The 21,388-nt window shown below is 45.3% G+C and overlaps 2 long non-coding RNA genes across 2 annotated transcripts in view; both read left to right on the top strand.

Annotated features, from left to right (window-relative positions):
• Positions 1 to 456: 456 nt before the first annotated feature.
• Positions 457 to 21,388, top strand: part of LOC144133098 (uncharacterized) — a 30,660-nt gene continuing 9,728 nt past the window's right edge. The window contains exons 1-2 of the long non-coding RNA XR_013314986.1: positions 457 to 595; positions 1,346 to 1,439. This is a non-coding gene — a long non-coding RNA (uncharacterized LOC144133098). The remainder of the gene's footprint in view (positions 596 to 1,345; positions 1,440 to 21,388) is intronic.
• LOC144135357 (uncharacterized) lies at positions 4,089 to 8,855 on the top strand. Its single transcript, XR_013315469.1, has 2 exons — positions 4,089 to 4,218; positions 8,720 to 8,855. It is a non-coding gene; the product is annotated as an uncharacterized LOC144135357 (long non-coding RNA).

The raw sequence follows: 21,388 nt of genomic DNA, 5'->3' as shown, positions 1-21,388 counted from the left end.
ACATGATTTGCCTGTGCTCCGGTGTTCTACTATGTTTGTTTTTGTTTTGTCAATGTGTGTCCTCAAATGCATATTCCATCTCTGATTTACCATCTCTATTTCTGTAGGCACCACAGAAGACAGTCGCAGCTCAGAAGAGCAGTAAAGGAGCCCGTGAAGCACACCGGGATAACACCAAATGGCAGCAAGCAGCTGAGGAATTTAATGAATAAATTATTTGCACAAATTTTTCGCGTTTTTTTTATGCAGCTTGACCAGTTATAACCTCCTCAGAATGTACTCAAAACATCAGAAATTGTCCTTTTGAGGCTATTCTGAGGATGTCCTGAGGCCGGACATGAGGACCTTTCTAGTACATTTTGAGGACCATTTGAGGATGTCCTGAGGATAAAGAATGTCCTCAAAAAAACATCCTCAGTATGTCCTCAGGATATTTCAGTGTTGTCTGGGCAACGACCAGGATTTCGGCCTGTCAACATTGGCGAGTTTCAACGGGTAAGCCATGAAGAAAGACAGTGCTGTGACGTCTTGTCATCTGTAAATGGAACGAAGACTCCTGCGCCGTTTTACTAAGCCTGGATGAATCGCATGACCGGTGAGTCCCGCTCTGCGTTTCTTTGCTAATGATCTGTATTCACACGCGCTATTTGTATGCGGCTATATAGGAATGTGAGTGGAGGCAATCCGCCTGCGGTTGCCGCAGCTATAATGCGGCGCCAAAAAAGCAGGGCCTATATCCTGCATGACAAGTGTTGTTCTCATTGTCTTTATGTGCATTTAGTACTCGCGTGCTGTGGTAAATAAAAATGGCACCAGATATCACAACAGAGTTCGCTTGCTAGCGCTTCGACACTCGGTGAAAAAACATGGATTTGCACTGCGTAGAAGACGGTGAGCGAGAAGTGCCGTGCGGCGGAGCGCTCGCGCTAGGCCAGCTGCGATCAGACACCGCACTATTTTGCTCAGGGTTAGTACTCATCGGATTAGTGCTTGTGCCTTAATATGCGTCATACTAAATTCTGAGACAGTGATCGCATGCGAAAGACTAGTGCATATTCCTCGCCTTGTCATTTGTAAACTTGTCTGTGCTTCGCCAGTGGAACAAGATTTGAGGCAGTGTTATGTCAAAGATAAATCTTGCGTCTCCTGAGCTGTAAACGTTTATGCTTCCTCTCCTTCTGAGCACTGCGAGCTGTCGGAGATGCAACTGCACAATTATTTAGGATTTCTACCTTTTTGCTATATCGCTCGCTTTTGCGGCCCGCATTCAAGTCGTTCGCCATTGTCGATGTTTTTTTGTTACTTATTTTCGCGTTGTTATTTATTCTTGGTTGCGTGCCATCAGCTGTGGTGCCGGCGATTCTCTGAGCTCGGAACTCTTCCCAGGCACGGGATCCTACCCACAGACCTCCCTTCGCCGAACTCACGAGTGTTCTTTGGTATTTTTGTGTTTCTCTTGCCCTAATTGCATTGCCAGTCGACAAATTTGTGCAGCTTTTAATTGTATGCGGATTTGTTAAATGCGCTAGCAATTTTTCTATGATGCTAAGCTGTGCTGTGAGATACCAAGCTTCTTGCTAGTGAAGGCATGCTTTTTTCCATTCTCTTCTCATTTAACCAAGGCAGACTGGTTGCAACTTTCAATTTAATACCTAGACATTGGTGCAAGGCAGCATGATAGGAATTAATGAAAACCTGCACATCCTATATTCAAATTGGTGTGCGGTATTTCAGCCAGCTCATCTTTCAGTGTGGTTACAACAGTTATTGTGACTCTTCTCAAAGAATGTATATGGGTGCATTACATAAAATCTGTTCATTTGTTTTGTCATGGGCTAGCTCATTGGTTTTTTATTTATGTTACGTCTAAGTTTAGTTTTTAAATCAGTAGACGATTTCCTCTCTTGTCATTCATGACATGGCTGCAGCCACTGACAGCTGTTGCTCTGGATGTATTTATTTGCAGTTGCCAGCGGCCAGCATCTATTGGACCATGCGTGCTTCCCGCCTTCGGCTGTGTCATCCCTCCTGATCCGTTCATGGTAGTTATTCTTTTTCAGTGATGCATATCTTAACTGCCTATTTAGAAAAATATTTTCCATATAGGCTTGCAGCTAGGTTTAGAAATGCATGAAACTCTACATGTACTTCACAGCAGTACCTCAGCTTATAATTACCGTAACTGTAGACTTGTACAAAATATAGTCGCTGATGTAGCTCTTGACGCAGCTGCTGTTAACATAAACGTGCTTTGACATTGCACACCTGTTGCCTGGTGTGCATATGTGTCCTAGAAAAGGACCTATATGTTCATTTATCCCTTTAAAAACATTGTGCTCTACAATGATGGTTTACCAGTATTTCTGATACAGAGACCAAATTGTCAGTCAGTAATGTAACATTGCACAATGACACCAATTCTTGCATGGCTTAGCATCCTTGCAATGCACTGGGCAAGCTGCTATCAGCACAGATTTATTGCTGGTTTATTGCCATAGCATATGGTTATACTGAACAGTTTGTACCTCTACCTTCTTAAAGCTGTATACTTGAAAAATTTAAAATTAGTTGAAGGAAAATTCAAGGAAATGTAACAGTAACTGTCTCACATTTTGGTGGACACTTGAACTGTGATATAAGAGAGGGATATAGAAGGGAAGTAATGAAGAGCTGATGCCCATGTTAGATGCCCCTCTTTTGTTAAACATACCTCGCAATTAACACTTTTGGTGCAAAACAAACCTGGGACTTGCACGCTCACAAGCACCCTCATGTCAGTAAAACAAAGTGCCAATGTTGCCGTACTTTAGAGCTTTGCTCTTAAAAGCGCAGCTGACTGCTGCTCAAAGTTGAGAGCAAAAATATGTCTACTTTTCCTCATGTGCAGTCTGCGGTGCTGGTGCCATTTCCAATGGTGATTGACATTGAGTTGCATGATGCGCGGTTCCTTCCTGGAGTTAGTGGTTTTGTTGTGTGAATGTGCTGTTAAAATTAGTGCAGAACAATGGTTCTCTAGTTCATTTTAAGTAACTGTGTCCTGTGACACATGCTACCACCCTTTTTCCTCAAATTTCCTAATCTCATTCAGCCATCTGATTGCCACCCATTCATGCATTCACCTACTCTTGGAATCCTCCCAGTGTTTTAGTGTGGTATTGCTTATATCTTCTCTGCATTACACATGCATTGCAGTTCCTCTTTTTTTGATTTAGTCAAGATATCTCTGTTCCTGTTTCTTGCATAAGCATAAGAGGCGACTCAAGTGCACCATCTGGGCTTGTGATGCAATGTGTAAGGCCCTTCGTTATTGGGTAAAACCTGGTTTCTCCCTACTGTTTCACCAATAAAGATTCTTAAAGATTAGGTTCAATGCAATTTCTGTGCAAATGTGCCTGTAAGAAAGTGTGGTTTGAAGGTGCTCAAAGCCAAAGAACTGCTGGAGTGTAGTGGATGTCACATAGTTCTGACAGATTTTTTAAACAATTTTGGTTACTTTATTTCCCTTCTAATGTTTATTGTTTGTCGGTTGCTTATAAGTTTTGGATAAACTGAAAACTACATGTACTGACAAGTATTTCATTCCAATAATTATACCCATTATAATGAAGCTGTGTTGGAAGGTAGGTGTGCATTTAGTATGCGTGCTTTGAATTTCAGTGATTGTTTCTGCAATGCAAAATGGAGGACAGAACTCTGCTGTGCGAGTTTTTTGCAATGGAGTGAAAGTAGCTGGAGCAGCATTTGCTACTGTGTCACCCAGCCAAAAGTTCTCCCACAGACCACTGAGCTTCTGAATACCTATGGCTTAAAGCTCGAAGCTCTGGTTGTCCTTTCCGAGGTTTTCTGCATTAATGAGTGCAAGCGCAAGGGCTCAGAGCTAATAAGCATTTGAAACCATAGAGTAGTAGTGCTGGGGCCGTGCAGCAAGTCAGTGTGAAATAGGTCTGGATAAACGTGGTTTACTGTAGAAAGCTAGTGTGAAAAACTAGTTGTGCTCACAGAAACCGCTTTTTTTTCTTATTCGGTCATTGAAACAAAGCAATGCATGTAAAATTTGATATCTCACTGATCCCTCAATTTTTTTCCAGCTAAAGACCAAGAGTTGCATGTAAGTTGTGCAAGCCACCAAGTTGCGTGTGATTTTTGCCAGGGACCTGGAGCAGGCTGGGAAATTAGTGGATGGCTAGTGGTATTCACTCAGTAAGGCAAGCTTTTTCTGTAAGTACAGTTTTTGGCATGGCATTGCTTAGGAACGCATGCACTAATCTGACTACTCTATGCCCGCCAATGCTTCAAGAATAATGAGGTACATGAAAAAAATTGATTGCCGAATTAAAATTGCTGCTTTTGTTATGTTTTTCAGGAAAGTATTTGCCATTTAAAGGGCTGGGAAAACCATAAAAATTATGTGCTTGTAGTGGCTTTTTTTTTAAATTTCTTCCACGTCTATGTTGGCTTGACCTTGTAGCTTGTCTGCATGATATTGGCTGCTACCTACAGTTCGCTTTTTTGTTGCTCCTTTATTGCCAGTCATATTCTTTGCGTGGCAGTGTCATGCAGTTTGGGAAGTAATCTGAGTTGATTTCTGCATTGGCCTGAAGTGCAAGCTTTTGCATGTGGGGCAGGTTTATGGTGTCCTTTTGTTTGCTGTAACTGCAGTTTGGCCATGAGGGTTAGCGGTTTAGTCCTTTATTTTGATGCAGTGTCATATACTTCATGCATAAATTAATGAAGTAAGCACTATTTTTGTAATAAATGAAGATTCATTATCGCTGTGGCCATTATAAGTGCACTTGACTCCAAAATGGCTGTCTTCCAGCATTCAGTATTACATCTCAAAACCAGCCGGAAGACACAAAGCAGGAGAAGAGATGAGCACAAGATGAGCCTGGTCTAACAACTGAAATTTTATTGAAGGAAAGTGGCAAAAGAAGACCCGCAAAGAGATTCAACCACACAAAACCCCAAAGCAGTGAGAGGGCAAAAAACAATCGAAAGGCACTGAAGTACTAGTAAACCATCTAAAAAACTAATTCCTTACTGTGAAGGTTCACCGACGGTTTAGCCAGGCACTTGTTTTTAGCCTTACTGATGTAGTAAGCCTCCACTATATCAGGACAGATTTATCACTTCCCTAAACCACTAATCTGCGGCAGAAATCAGGCGTGCAAACAGAAAGGTCGTCCTCCGATTGCATTCACGAGATTGAATGTGCAGTGTCAGGTGAAAATTCGTATTCCGCTCTATACAGTGAAATTGCTCTCAGCCAGGCGCACATTCAGATATCTGCTTGTCTGCCCATAGTAGTTTCAGCTACGAGGCAGTGTAATGCAAAAAACCCGTTTACTTTTGCAAGTGGTGAACATTTTTTATCTGATACTGTGCATAGCGGACGATTACCCGTAGTTGTATCAAGCCTAGTTTGAACGAAGAAGCAAAGGGCTCCTACCTTACTTTTAGCGGTCAAGACAACAGCAACATCATAATTTGGTGCAACTTTCTTTGGACGGTGAGAAGTGGCGTGGAGGTAAGGTATAGAGCCCGTCTATTTGTGCTGCTAAACTACATCAGCATCATGTGAATGGTGTTCCGTTCCCTCGAGAGAGTAAAAACACACTCTGACAGGTGCGCGAGATGGGCAAGAGGGAACCCAGGTGCCATTGGCTTGGAAACCTGCTCCGAGAAAGCATTCTAAACACTGTGATGGCATGACTTCCATAAAGCGGTCGTGATGCATGCGATTGCCAACCTGTCCTTCACCAGCCTCGAGTGGTTCAACTCGTAGCTAAGAGGCTTCCTGATCTTGGGCTGTGGCGCCAACATATGTGGTCGTCCACAAAGTGCAGGTCTAAGTCAAGAAGCTACAAACGGTTATGCTTAGTGAAATTCAGACATAAAAGATAGGCTTTGACCACATGCCTAAAGGTTTCTAAAACGTCTTGTGCCAACTTATCTGAGCCCTCCTTGTGCAAAAAAATTAGGTAGCTATCAACATAACGAAATGCTACTAGGCCGAGGTCTTCCAAACAGGGCTTTGATGCGGTATCGACTGGACAGAAGATTGTCGCGGAGGAACAGTGCAACCTGGGACCCTCTGCATATGCCTGATTTCTGATGTAAATACCGCCTTGCCAACTCACAAAAGTGGAGTTCTGTGGAGTTCTAGTTTCTTGTGGACAACAACCTGGGCAGGTGCTCTGCAGTGAGCATCGACATGGAGGGCCTGCACTATTCATTGTCACATGATAGACCACTGACGCATGTGCAAACTGCATCAGGGTGAACAATGAACATGCTTTTACAGATGATTGCGTGATTTCGGTTGCTGGCTTCATGGGGCTGTTGTCCTTTTACTGCAAATCTGCATTTGTCAGTTGGCAGGGCGGTTTTTACACGCAGGTCGCACCTTTGCTCAGCAACATTTTTTTGTCTAAAGTCGATAAGGCATTAGAGCCCTGTTTGGAAGACCTTGGAATAGTAGCATTTCGTTATGTTCATGACTATCTAATTTTTCTGGACATTGAAGGGTCAGATAACGTGGCACAAGATGTTTTAGGAGTCTTTAAGGCATGTGGTCAAGGCCTGTCTTTTACATCAGAATTGTCTAAGCAGAACCGTTAGCAGTTTCTTGATGCAGACCTGCGCTTTGTGGACGAATATGTTTTAGGAGTCTTTAAGGCATGTGGTCAAGGCCTGTCTTTTACATCAGAATTGTCTAAGCAGAACCGTTAGCAGTTTCTTGATGCAATCCTGCGCTTTGTGGACGAATATGTTTGTCGGGGCTACAGCTAAAGATCGGGGAAGGCTCTTTTTAGCTACGATTCGGACCACTCGTTGCTGGAGAAGGATGGTGAAGAGGTGTATTTGTCGCTGGTTAAGGTCAGTAAAGATGGAAACACTTGATGGGTGTGCAGTTGTGTGCATAACATCAGGTTTAGATAAGTCATGCCACCACTGCTGAGGACGCATTCTTGTAGCAGGTTTCCAAGTAGCTGGGTTCCCACTTGCCCATCTCAACACCTGTCATATTATGTTTTCACTCACTCGAGGGTAAGGAACACATACTCGGATGATGCTGATATACCTTACCTCCACAGTATTTCACAGTCTCAAGAAAGTCGCGGGAAAGCTTAATGCTGCTGTTGACTTAACAGCGAAGTGCAAGACAGGAGGCCTTTGCGCCGCCATTAAAAAAAGCCTCGATAAAATTGGGTACTTGTCCACAATGGACAGTGTCACAAAAAAAGGTTCAGCACTTGCAAAATTAATGGAGTTTATGGCGTTCCACTGCCTTATAGCTGCAACTAATATGGGCAGACAGGCAGATATCTGAATTTGCACCTGACTGAGGACATTCACTCTATAGGGGGAAGGCAAATTCTAATCTGGCACTGCATGCTCAATCTTGTGAATGCAAATCTGAGGATGACCTGTCTCTTTGCACGCCTAATTTCCACGACACATCAGTGGTTTATGGAAGGGATAAATCTGTCGGTAGATAGTTGAGGCTTAATACATCGGTAAGGCTAAGGTCACAAAACCTTCACCGTAAGGAATTTGCTTTTTTAGATGATTCATTAGTATGCCAGTGACCTTTGATTGAACTTCACGCTTTCACTGCTTTGGGTTATTGTGCGCTTGTATCTCTTCGCGGGTCTTCTTTTGCGGCTTTCCTTCAATGATGCCGCCGCGGTGGCTCAGTGGTTATGGCGCTCTGCTGCTGTCCCAAAAGACGCAGGTTCGATCCTGGCCGCACCAGTCAGATTTCAATGAAGACGAAATTTTAGAGGCCCGTGTACTGTGCGTTGTCAGTGCATGCTAAAGAACCCCAGGTGGTCGAAATTTCTGGAGCCCTCCACTACGGCGTCCCTCATAGCCTGATTCGCTTTGGGACGTTAAACCCTCACAAATCAAATATTCAAAATCTTCAATTAAATGTTAGTCCCGCCTCTTGAGCTCATGTCTTCTTGTGTGTTCTGGCTGGTTTTAAGGTGAGCCAGTACCAACTTGGCCAGTCATAAGCCTTGTTCAGTATTACAACGTTTTGAATAAAGTGAAGTTTACTAGGCTATGTTGCCGGGGATCGTGTCCGCAGCAGTTGTGGGCAACTCAGAAGAGATAGCGTCATACGATTGGTTGTGTAATTGGCAGAGGATGATGTGAGGATGCTGCTCGAAAAGAAAATTTCATAATCGGATAATTATTTACAGCCAAAAATGTCCAGAAAGTGGCTGGGCCAGAGAAAAAGTGCCACGAAATTTGAAAACGCTGAAAGTAGGTGCAGCTACAGCGTAGTGCCAAGTTTGAAAAATGGAAGTATGGACAAAGCCAAAGCTTGGCGCCAAGTTTGAAAACTCGAAATGAGCAACCACGTGACCAGTGATAAGTGTCCTATACTTAACCAGGAGATAGGAAAAAGAATGATAAATTAGAGGCAATTAGGTAATTATTGAGAAGCGAAAGGCAATGAACGGGTGATTAGTCTGGGCGGGTATTCAGTGAGTGGGCAGGAACGATCCATGGAGTAAAATTTGAAAACTCCAAATCGTTGCTGGGAGGAAATGAGGGTAAAATAAAAGTTAATTGATAACCAGTCAAGTCAACGAGAAAACAACCATGGCGCCAAATTTGAAAGGCGACCAGTGTCGAGGAGGCGTCAACGCTTTCACATTCTTTTTGCGCAGGTAGCAGCGGTGATCTCTATTTTTCTTTTTTTCAGCCAAGACAAAAACCTTCTTGGCTCATGGGCGATGTATCTAGGAACCTGCGGCCAGGACAATGCTGGACAGCATGCATCAGCAAGCTCGAAAAAAAAGCACGAAACAGTAAATAAATATTGATCATTTTCATTTCAATTGTAGTGGTTTTGTGCACGAATTACTCTGGAATGCACAAAGCTTGTGTTAATTGATAGGCGACCATTAACAAGCTGTGCATTTTTGTGCATTGCCTACTCCAGAACACAAATTCTGTGTTAATTGACAGGTGACACAGTAACGACTGTTACACAGTGTACGAGCACTACACAAGACACACTAAAGAAGACAAGGCAAACTACAGAAGACAAGACAGACTACAGAAGTCAAGACAGACTACAAAAGAGAGGACAAACTACAGAAGACAGACTATAAAAGACAAGACAGGCTACAGAAGACAGGACTACAAAAGACAAGACTACAAAAGACGAGAGACTACAGAAGACAAGACAGACTAGACAAGACATGCCCAAAATACGACAAGACTACAGACTACAGAAATTTTCTGTCTTAGAATCCTGTAGTGCATTTTGACTGGGTACTCGATTGCAGGCCAGCGGGCCATCACCGCTCGCGACGAGCAACCAACCAATCAATCCGGCCATCCCATCATAAAAGGATTGCGGAAAGTTTAACTGGGGCTGTGTCCAGGATTGATTAACTTTTTAACTCTTACCCTGCTAATCCTTCAAGCTGACGCTATGGAGAGGTGCAAACCGGGTCAGCTGTGTCATCCCTTCGATGAGAACTCATTTCGTGGATCTCATTTTCTAGGCGGTCTGCCGTATCACTAAGAGGCCTTAAGAGATATGAATACACTGTGGTACACATATCCTTTCCTCAATCTCGTCGGCCCTTCTCTCCATAAGGGATACGTTACGAGGTATGATTGTAGGGACCTAGAGTAGGTTTTATAGAAGAATAACTCATCTCATTGAGGATTCTTTGTGAAGCTCTGCTAGATTGCACTCTTCAGTTTACACCATCTTATCAATCAGCATGTAGTAAAACCTAGGCTTATAGTAGGTCAGATCAGATAAAAAATACTTAGTCACAACTTAGACTGTATAGGTATATCACCAAACAGATTTTGGTCACAGAATCTAATCCTACTTTACAGCTAACCGGTGATTAGAGCGTGTTTGGGGCCCTTGGTCTTAGGGTCAGGTGCAGTTTGACCTGATGCATGCAATTCGAGCTGAATTATTAAAAACCGGGTGAAAGTCTAATTCCGTTTTAAAATGCACTAAAAAGTCTACTTTATTAGGCTGTAAAATGAAGCTGTCGGGCGGTAATCAGTGGATATCAAGCGCCTTTTGTGGTGAGGCGTTTTCGGTTACCTGATTCTGCATGTAATCTTATTTCAGCAGATGTGCGTAAGCTCGTCAAGCACGTCTTGACAGCAAGATTCCAAAACACCGCTTCAGATGTGATGTTTCACCGGTGTCACTGTATCCAGCCCTACCCAGGGTAAAGATGTCATGTTCCAAGGCTTTTCAAATCTACTTTCGAATGGGCGCCTTAGAGGGTTCACCAGTTGGCAGAGTGCATAGGAAATACATCTGAATTTTGAGTAGCTGTAGTATGTCTAAACATGGTTATATTTTCATGACGTATGTGGCAGCGTTTTCTTTTTTAGTGAATACAGGAATTGTAGCAGACACATTTCATTTTTTTACAAATCATACTTGAATATCCAGAAAAAATGTGCTTTTAGATATGTTGTTTTTTTATGCCATCTCTTGGAAAAACTATGCCACATATCAAAATTTCATCTCCAACATTTCCTCTCTTTTCCTTTCTTAATTGTTCTGCCTCAGTTTTCATCCATAAAGATGAAGTATTTGCGTTTTACCGGCTCTGAATGTTGTGTATGCATTTTCTGCGGGGATTTTAAATTCGCGCCAAACATAACGTGCGACGTGACTCCATCTTGCGTCAGAGTATATTGGTTTTTCTCAGAACTTGGATGAACTCGACTTCTCCCTTTTCTTTTTCTATCTTAGGGCTGTATTTCTGAAGTTTTTCTGCCTTACTTTTTTGCTCGAGCTTGTGGAGCGAAAAGGAAGTGAGATGCAAGGCGACATCCAAAAGCTCCCCCTCCACCCTCTTCCTCCCCCCACACAAAATAAGGCATTCTTTCCATCAATTCACCGGTGGTTCTCAGGAAGGTGGCTACCCATTCAGGATGATGTGGGAGAACAACATTGTTCCTTCCTCAGCTCAGGGTTGCAGTTGAGGATACAAGTCAATGATACAGTGGCGAATTAACTTCCTTGGAGGTCCTTCGGCCAATAGCGGTGTTTACAGGAACTCGACAGGGTCGTTTGAGTCGAGTTATCGGGTAGAAAACCGTTTACTGGGTTCATGTAAACGCGCGTCGACTCGGGTCGGGAGTCGACGTGTCGGGTAGAGTCAACTTCGCCGCAAGGGGTAGGCTGAGTGGTGTTGCTGGCGTTTTTACATACAGAAAGAGCACACGCGGTTTGCGCGTTCAGCGCCCAGGTCGCCCATCTTTTCTTCTATACAAATTGCAAATTTATTATTTTTTTAAAAATAGACACCCATAGAAACTTTGTCCACCAATGGCAAGACGCTTGTGCAATGACAAAATTTGTGTTCAAAGTCACCACGAATAGCATCAGGACGATCTCAATGTTTTTGCAAGCCAAAAATGTCACCCTTTTACCCAACTCGGATTTCTTTGGTTCTGAAATTATAAGCAATGAAGGAGACTTGAAATGAAGTATTTCAGCAATAGTTTCGTTGAAAATTGTCAGGTGGTGGTGACAATGCCGATACAAAACAGACGAGCACATTACCTTGGAACGAAGTCGTTATCGAAGTGACTTTCGCCCATAAATAAACTGAAGAATTTGCTGACGCCGATAGCAACAAATGTGCTCGGTGGTCATCGAAGAGGAACCTTGGAGATATGGCGCTAAAGAAAAGTACAACCTAGAATATTGTCGAAATATTTTCGCCTTGCTGCAATCCTTCCAAATAACGCTTATCGCATGTCGCGTAACAAAGTGATATACCTCCAAGCCAACGGTTCTGAAGTCTAACAGACAAGCACAACGACAGTTTTTCGGCATTACTTCTCTCTCAAAGAATCATTGGCCGGAAGCTTTAAAGAAAAGTAAGGTCAACAAAAGCGAAGACAATGAAAATTAAACAATGAGAGTGCAAAAATCGTTTCACTGAGGCCGCGTCGTCGAATCGGCGTCCACGCTCGTACACGGTAACCAGGCTTGCATTCCGCGTGGCGACGACGCAATACAGAACAGCCGGCGGAATACGAACCGGCCAAAAGCGAGAAAGCGCAGTTAGCTTCGTTACGGACGAAAAATATGAAGTGCCGTAGGAGAGCTGTGCCCGAGGTGTGTCAAATGTCAGTCACCGATCTGCCTTGGCGATACAAGCACTGCTCTTAACTACTGCATGTATACCCCACCCTACCATTGTAAATGAATTTTCCTAGAAAAGTTGCAATGGAGCTTAGGAGACCTGAACAGGAAACCATACTTTGACTGACAGTAGATAGAACGGTAGGTTACTAGAAAAAGGTCCATTCTCTGACCCCACCCTTGAGAGGGGATAATTCTTTTGTGCTTTTGTCTCCCGGCTTTTGCAGCATATTCTCGGCTCTGCTTTTGTTCGCGGTAGAACTAATACTTTCGTGGCGTGGTGGAATTTACACACCTGTAGGGAAAAAGAAGTCACCTCCTTTTTGTGGTAATTAAGTGCTGACATCTATGCAGAGAAAAAGTTCAAATGGAGGTACCTTGCAACTGGTGAGCCCTCCACCTACATCGCGTCCGTCTAGTTGTCCAGTTCTTTGTGACCACGCCACGGAGTTAAGCGACTTGATAGACACCGCTCAGCGCTCGCCGCAGCTGCGCAAGTCAATACTTGCTTAGCCACAGTAACTACTGTAGTCACGTTTTCGAAATTCTAAAACCGACATGGCCAATGCTAACAGCCAGTTACAAACCTCTGATTGCACCGATGGGCATAACGCCGATAGTTAGGAAGTTATTCAATATAATATAGTAAAGCAGCTTGCTTTATAAGACGATTAGCCGGTTTTGTGGTGTCCGCCAACACTAATAATACCATGCCTCCAAAGCCATTTTTTTAACCTCAAAATGCCCATCTTGAAAATTATTTAAAGAATTTCCTTAAGCACACTTTATTGGATTTCTTGGTTTGTTGCTGGATGATGTACCAAACATAATTGCCGCTCTTGGTCAAAACCCATAAAGTAAAGCAAAAAAAAATCGAGTTATACTAAGGGGCCCGCGCAACTTCTCCGGAGCAGAGGTCACTGGCAGCAACAAAGTGTTTGCTATCTCTCCACCGTCTAAACATTCAGGTGCGCGCTTGAATAGCGTTCGACAGCATTGTGCTGACAGTTTTCTTCCTCAATCAAAGAACGTCTTCTCGGAGCCAATAACGAAGCTTAGTATTGAACGGTACGGACAAACCAGTCCGCAGTTCCCCTTCAGTGAGGCGAGCGCTGCTGAAGGCTTACAAAGTGCTTCAGTACAGACAAGTCGTGCTAACACAGGCGGAATTATACCCTAAGAGAACCTTTTTGTTCTAGCCGCTACGAGGCACGTCGCTAGCTGGCGGCCCCCTAGCATTCTATAACGTCATTGGGACACAGCAGCAGGCGCGTTGGGGACACGAAAAAAAACCTTCCGCGCTTTTTAGTTTGTGAACCTCGCGGCCGATCTTTCTCCAGGAAAAGGGGGCGCCTTGGCATTTCGCTAGAAAAACTGCAAATGCTCCCTCTGCGCGGAGATTAAAAAGCACGCTTCGCCACACAATCACTGACCGATGTCTGCAAAGAAAGGACCTGCGAATATTTTTGTACAGAATCTGCATTTAGAAGGACAAAAAGTCATGTTCGCAAAGGTATGGAGTGCAGCACTGCAGTTTTCGCCAACGTTCCATGGCCTTGGAACAACTGAAAATATATCAGGGGGAAAGCACTTCACCATTTATACAGGAAATTGATGGCTGCTGTGGAGAGCACCCACATACTTCTGACCCTTTCTAATTTTTTTCTTCTTTCTGAAAAACCACAGACCTGTCACACGGAAAGCTGGTAACTTTTGCCAAATGGGGTGCGGGCCGTTGGATTATGAACGCTGTGATTTCAAACGCTGGCTTGTGAAAGTAGCGTCTCCTGAACGCGGGACCACGTTTTCCAAAAGAACGTTAGTTGTCAATTTTCGGAAAAGTTTCTGCGCATGCGCGGTGAAGGCGCAGCTAGCGCCCTCTGTAGGCGATTTAGTTTTGGTTGGAAAACATGATCTGACTGTGCATTCCAGCGCTGTAGTGCGGCGACTGATGTGAGCTGTAACTGCCATGCAACTGCAACGCGTTTCTGACTAAACTAACCACACGTTTTGCAACAGCGATACTTGGACGCAATAAAAGCCGCGACGATATACAACGCGCAAAAAACAAAGCCGTTAACGGAGCCAGTAATTCGAGCATCCAGCACGTTTCGAAACGACTGTTCCTGCTACATTTCGCGCTTGCTTCCAAGTGCGCGCATCTCGGTCGTTCTAGAAGTTTTGCCATCGACGAACGTGCATATTCGGTGACAGCCAAATTATTTATACTAGTATGAACATTCACCAGAAATGTTAAAATGTCAAGCTGTGCTATCTGAACAGTGGAAGCGCGCGTCAAGGGCGGTTCACATGCAAGCGAATTGGCGAACAGAGCGAACAGCGGCGCGGCGCTGCGAAGCGGTTCGCGAGCTTTCGTTTCACATGCATCGCCGCTGCGCGTTTCCCACCGCTGCGAAAACCAATGTTGCTGGCAAAAGGTATGCGCCTGCAACCGGTTTTTGTGACCTACAAACAAAAAAAGCGTAATATAAAAGCATTATTTTGTCACTTCTTTTCACAGTTCATTTAAATAAATATTATTATTGCGTTCTAAGCATTAAACAGAACTTTATACAATTTTATTTTTTAAACAAAAGTTCGTACGTGCGGCGTACAAACTCGCGTGGCAACGTTGGGCCGTCATTGGTTGAGATGTGGTGCTGCCGCGTCGCCGCCGCGAAAATTTCCAACTTGCCCGAACCTCGCCGCTCCAGCCGCTGGGGCTTTCTCCGCCGCTTGAGAGAGGGTGTACTCGCCGACGCTGCGCAGTTCGCGAGCGGTTCGCTTGCATGTGAGACAGGCATCAAAGCGCAACCTCGCCTATATCCGCGCATTCTACGGTCCAGCGGGCCTGTTAACACGCAAAGCAATTCTCTATCGTATCAGCACGAGCCGTGATTGAGATAGTACAACGGTTCCTTTACTATAATCAGTGAAGAGTGGGCCAAGGCAGAAGGTGCTGCATGAAGTTAGCCAAGGCAGAAGGTGCTGCATGAAGTTAGCAGAAACTCCTGCAGAAAGTGCATTTCATTATGCTGTTACACTCGCCCGCACATAGGCGCACTTTCTTGCACACATTCATTTGGTCATTCGGCATTCCGGTGAGGTAGTAGACTGCAGGTTTAGCCACACATTGTCATTTTTCAGACTACAACTCGAAAACTCCTCGCTTCACCCAATTTCTAAAACGGAAATGGGTTGTTCTCCTCCTCTATCATCCTCTTTCGTTAGCAAACGCACGTTTCCGGCGAAGAAACAACGCTAAAACAAGCGCACGTGAGCAGCTGAAATTACCTTAGCACATGCCTGCTCGAGAAACCCTTTCCAAATGTGCCAGCGGAGCTTTCCTGTTTGAACGGCAGGCGGCGCTCGCTTTTCCGCAAATGGTCCATTAGCGATCGAAGATCCGTAAGAGCCCTCAGAAATAGCGGCGCATAACGCGACCCACGTACATTTTTCAAAGTTTTACACCTTTTAGCCGTGATTTATTACCGCACATGAGTTTTTCATGCTAGCCACTTTCGTCGCGGGTGAGCCTTGCGATGCGAAGTGGCGCACGACTCCTACAAATATATCATACCTACGATGTTGCCTGACACTAAAAAACAGTTGAGAGAAAACTGACGCCAACCAATATTTTAACTTCGCCCAAATTTTCGGGACCAACTCGGTCCCTTATTCAAGGGCGACTAAACTACGCCAGCTGCAGCGGGTTGCTGCCTTCGCTCTCCCTTTGTTAGCACGTGGCGCAGTCGACCAACGTACCCAGAGGGGGAGCGTTCCTGGATTCCTCTTCATCGCCTCCTTTGTGAACATGTGCCATGGCTCCACATGTCGCCTTTGGAACAGGTTTGGCGCCACGGCGAAGAGGCTCAGCTCATCGAAGACTATTCGGTGGTCGACGCACTCGCAGTGTTCTAACAAAGGGAGAGCGAATACAGCACCCTGCAGCTGCTGGCACACTTTAGTCACCCCTGAAGAAGGGACGAGTTGGTCACGAAACGTTGGGCAAAGTTAACATGTGGGTTGGCGTCAGTTTTCCCTCAACTATCTCAAGAATCCAACCAGACGAAATTCGTCGAAGATGTTTTCGTTCACACTTAAAAAATGATACATACATCCAGAAAGATAAGGTGAAACAATGCATTTTATTTATCAAGACAAGAAACGCACGTGGACGTTTGCGCCCAAAGGACCGACATGTTTAATGCGAGACGACAAAACCATTCTGCATAGCAGAGCATCAGCAGCAAAAGCCGTGGCAGCATAATGTGTTACAGGTAGTATGATGTCGCTCAAAAGAACACTCACGGTTCAGTTGGTGTTGTATTACAGACAACGTACGAGCACACAAGCACGAACACAGAGAAAGGCAAAACCAACACAGAGCGCTTTAGTTGTGTGCTCTTACATGGTGTACAGTGAAGTGGCGTCGCAGGATAAAGTGCTCTAGGCGAAAGCGGCACTCTCAGGTAGCATCAGCCTATGTTTGGTGGAAGGATAGGACCTCCTTTCGCATCAACATGTCGAACTCCTTTAGTCAGCTGGGCATATGAAAAGCAGGCCCTGCTGCAGCCACAGCGCTAACGTAGCCCAGGCGGCTGAGACTCAAATGCAGGATCGTTGACAGGACACCAGAACCCTCGATCGTGCTGGCTGCAGTGACAACCAGCTTTCAAATCATTAGGTAGAGAATCTTTCATGGGCACTGGCTGCGCAGGGGTTCACTGGACAATTGGAGTCGCAACAGCTGTCGCAAACTCCGCCAGAGTGCCAGGACTCGTCACCAGAGGGGAGCCACGGTAGCGGCGACGATATCTGGCCATCCGGTTGGTCACATGGGCTTATGGGAAACAGTCTCTGATGCAGCCACATGGCTGAGGTGTGTCGAGCGGCTGAATATCAAAGAAAATGTCATCCCGCGGGTAGGGGCACCACAACCCAGCCGCGTGCCGGCTACAGCGGCAAACAGCTTCTTCGACATAAGGCAGAGGCTGCTCTGTGGATCGTGGATCCGTGGGGGCGCATGAACAAAAGGGCTCGTCGCAGATGCACCATATTCCGCAATCACAGTGGAAACCATTATCCCAAGGCAGCTGGGACGATGGTGGTTCCTCGCCGTCTGACTGGATGTGGAGTGCGGCAAGTAAGGCCCGCAAAGCACGCTCTAGCTCTCCGTAATCTTCCTGCCCCGACTCGAACCTCCCGGCCTCTGTGAATGGCGGATCCGTAGGGAAGCATGAACAAGAGAGCTCGCCGCAGATCCAGCAAATTCCTCCAGAGCGGGGGCAATCATCCCAAGACAGCTGTGGCGATGGCTGTGCCTCGCCGTCTGACTGGACGCGGAGTGCCGCAAGTAAGGCCCTCAAAGCACGCTCTAGTTCTCCGTCATCTCCCTGCCCCGACTGGAACCTCCCGCTCTTGGTGGATGGCGGATCCGTAGGGAAGCATGAACAAGAGAGCTCGCCGCAGATCCAGCAAATTCCTCCAGAACGGGGGCAATCATCCCAAGACAGCTGTGGCGATGGCGGTTCCTCGCCGTCTGACTGGACGCGGAGTGCCGCAAGTAAGGCCCGAAAAGCAAGCTCCAGCTGTCCGACATCTCCCTGCCCCGACTGGAACCTCCCGGCCTCGTCTGGCCCGTCTTCATCCTCAGGGTCGATATCATCGTGCTCGTTCATGAATTCGTCTGCAAGTACGAAGGCAAAAAATCGGGACGTCAGGAAAACGCAAATAGCCAACTACAAAATCTCGGATGTCAAAACACAAGGACACTTTGTCCTGGAGATATGATATTTTTTTAATGTACCCAGTAAATCCATATTCTAACGCGAAAACGTTAAAGAGCTCTTGACGGCAGTGTCAATGACGCTACCGTCACCACAACCTGGCAGCTGATTGTGAGCAAACTGGCCAAAGTGGCAGATTTCGCTTAAATCAATTTTTGGTCACGCGAGGTTGCTCGGGGAAAACAACCTGTATCGCACAAGTCCCACCGGTGGCAACGCCTGCCATCCGAGATAAGTGGCGCATCCCTCAACCGCTCCACCAGAGCGCCAGAGCTGTATGAGGACTCGCAAGGATCTATGAATGCTCAGTAGAGGAAGACCAGTTCTGAATATACGGCCATTAAGCCATTGGCTATCGCGTGTTATAGCTTAGAAAGACGGAGCTTAAGTGTCCCCTCCAATTCTAATGAACATATATCCTCGATTTTTTGCTTGGTTCTTAACGTACCCGCTATTTACGCACTTCAAATCACACGAAAAGAAAAAGCTGTAGTTGTGAAATCACCAAGTGAGTCGAGGGCTTTGTATTACATTATCCGTTTATGTTTCATTTCAGCGACACCGCATGTGCCGGATGAGTAATAAACAACCCCGTTTTTCCTCTTGAGCTTTCTTAATGCGGCTCAGAAGAACATATAGTTGGCCTAAATGATACGTGTGACACCAAAGGAACTGCAGCGCAATCAAAGCGAACACAGGAAAAAACACAAATGACTGGCGCTAGTCCTGTCCGGTCCTTTCTTGTGTTCGTGTTGGTTGCGCTACAGTTCCTCGGTTAATGCGGGTCACGTTATGAACAAATGTTGCTGTTCAAGAAAAATGTTCTCTAAGCAAGGCACTGGAAAAAAGTTGTAAAAGCACTTACTAGAATGAACAGGAGCGCTGTCCGCTTCATTCGGATTTTCCCAGGGAGTCATCTCTCAGTGGTTTCCGCAGCGTCTTGTCCTTGAGACAAGCTGTACAGACCAGGTTCTGAGGCAATGGTGTGAGCCGGGGCCTTTTTATACCCTTGTTCCTTAACCCCTCCCTTGTCTTTCCCCACTCCCCTTTCCCCTTTCCCTTGGTGTAGCCAACCACACTGCCTTTCCTCCTCCTCCTCCTCCTTTTTCATCTTACCCTGCTTCTTTCACGTTCACCTTTGTTATCCCCGGGGCGCCTTCTTGCCCACATGGATTAAGAGGTGGGCGAGTGGACCAGTCTTCCTAGAAAAATAAACGTGGAGGGTGATGATACCTTTCATGGTGCAAATGATGTTTGCGGAGCGCTACAAAGATGGGCGCGCGGTAGCACACAAAAGGCACCAGAGTTGTCGGAGTTTACAACACACAGGAAATTGAGAGAGGCAAAATCACCTCTTCCGCTTTGGGTTCTTCAAGTAGCACCATGGTCTGGAAGCACGCCCACAGCATATTCTCTGCAAGGTCTTGAGAGAGGTGTAACTAATCAGCCTCTGAACTTTGGGGAAGCGTTGTCTGGTCAAGTAGCTGTCCGACCGCTCCTGCGCAGAGCGCGATTGAAGGGGCTGTGGATTCGCGAAATCGAGTTTCCGGTCGTGTTCCGGGGATAGGTGCTTTTTGTATATATTGTTTGTTTTTTCTTTCTCTTTCTCTCCTGTAGAAAGACGCAGACGAAGTTTTAAGCTTTAATGCCTACGTGGAATTTTGTATCTTCGTGAAATTTCGCTGTATTGATGTAGCCTTGAAGACTTTTCCTTTGTATGTGTCCTAACTGCTACACAGCTCAATGTAGCATCCACAAGCACTCAAGCAACACTCTTTTAAGAGCTGTAATCTCGCGCGCGCAATCATCTTATGCTTTGTTCTTCTTTCACGGCATCACTTATGCTTATATGAAGCTTGCACGAACGCCAGCGGCGCTATGCATGCTGGGTAGCCCGCCATCTTGCCGTCCTAGAGAGCAGTCGACGCCGCGCAACCACGCAGGCTTCATTGAACATACCGAGTGCCGCATCTTCATCGACGGTCATCCAGTCTTGCTCAGGGTTGCTCGTGCTACACCCCTGCCTGTGTGGTAGATGTCAGCTGTTTCTTCGGGAACTTGGGTGTCGATGCTCTGCCCGAAATAGCGGGCGCGCTGTGAGGAAAATGCAAAGCACTGCGGACTGGACCCATTCACATTACGCGCGGAATACTGCACTTCGGATTTCGACATATGGCCGGCCGCTGACGTTGTTGGCATTAAATAATTTACAGCTCGCAGAACTAGTTTTGTCACCCGGCAGCAACTTAAGGCCAGGGAAGCTTTGGAAGGCCATATCATTCTCACAAGTGTATGCGTACGCAAGCAATGCGTGAAAACGGTCACAGCCGACACCGCGATCCTCAAAACACAGGCAAGGATACTAATACTGAGAAAAAAATTCTTTTTTTTTGCCGTTGTGATCTATGCCCCGTGAACCACTCACAAAATCTGAACAAAACAGTGGACGTGTGGGTCCTCGTGAAAAGCGACGGCGCATTGCACATTGCATTTCAGAAAGCCGGCAACAGCGAAGCCTGATTACAGTTTGTAGCGAGAGCTACACTGAACTGGACTGAACTGAACTGATCTTTATTTACCAGAAAGGCTGGTGGGTCACCCGGGCTAAAAGCTGTAATCAAACAGCTTGACGAGGCCTAGGCAACCCTTACAAGGCAGTATAGACGAGACCACTAAATAATAATAACACTAATAAAAATGATCAAAAAAGGTTAACATAAAATATTCAGCTTTACAAAAAATAAGAAACACTTTCAGGTAGTTCGATAGAAAATGTGCACACAATGACTGCATTTTTTGTTAAGATTGACACAAATCGCATGAATAATGAGAAGGCATCTTCGTGAGCAATTGGAGAGAGGCTGTAAAAGAATAACTAAAAAACACTGTAGGGAGAAAAAAAACGCATTACAAATTGTAAAAAAGCTGTAGTAGTTGAACAGGGGTCAAGCATTTGATGTGTTGATATTTGTTTAATACGGACGGAAGATTGTGATGTAAAGACTGGAGCTTGTAATCGGTGCGGAAAAAGGGTACGAGCCGTGTGTCTTTACTGCGTGTGTTTAGGATGTTAGTGTGATGCTGCAATGGACCAAAAATTGCTAAAAGTGACCGAAAGCTGACAGGTGAAAAGTAGTGTGAGCGTAAGATTCTGTATTTATACATGCAGTTTACATGAAGAATTTTGTACTGCTGGAAAAAATGTAGGGTGGAAGATAGATAATCTAGACAAAATATATGACGAATAGCCCTTTTTTGTAGCACGAGAATTTTGCTTAGGTTCTGTTTAGTTGTTGTCAGCCACACCAAGCTACAGTAATTAATTTGTGAGGCAAACATAGAGTAATTTATTTGAAGTTTTATTTTTACCGGAAGAATGGCGCGAGTACGTGATATTGCCCTAGTTGCAGAGGAAAGCTTCTTACATAATTTC

The sequence above is a fragment of the Amblyomma americanum genome, chromosome 5 (genome assembly GCF_052857255.1).
Source record: "Amblyomma americanum isolate KBUSLIRL-KWMA chromosome 5, ASM5285725v1, whole genome shotgun sequence".
NCBI lineage: Eukaryota > Metazoa > Arthropoda > Arachnida > Ixodida > Ixodidae > Amblyomma > Amblyomma americanum.
Note: the sequence above shows the minus strand (reverse complement) of the source record. Positions and strands in the feature narration are given on the sequence as shown.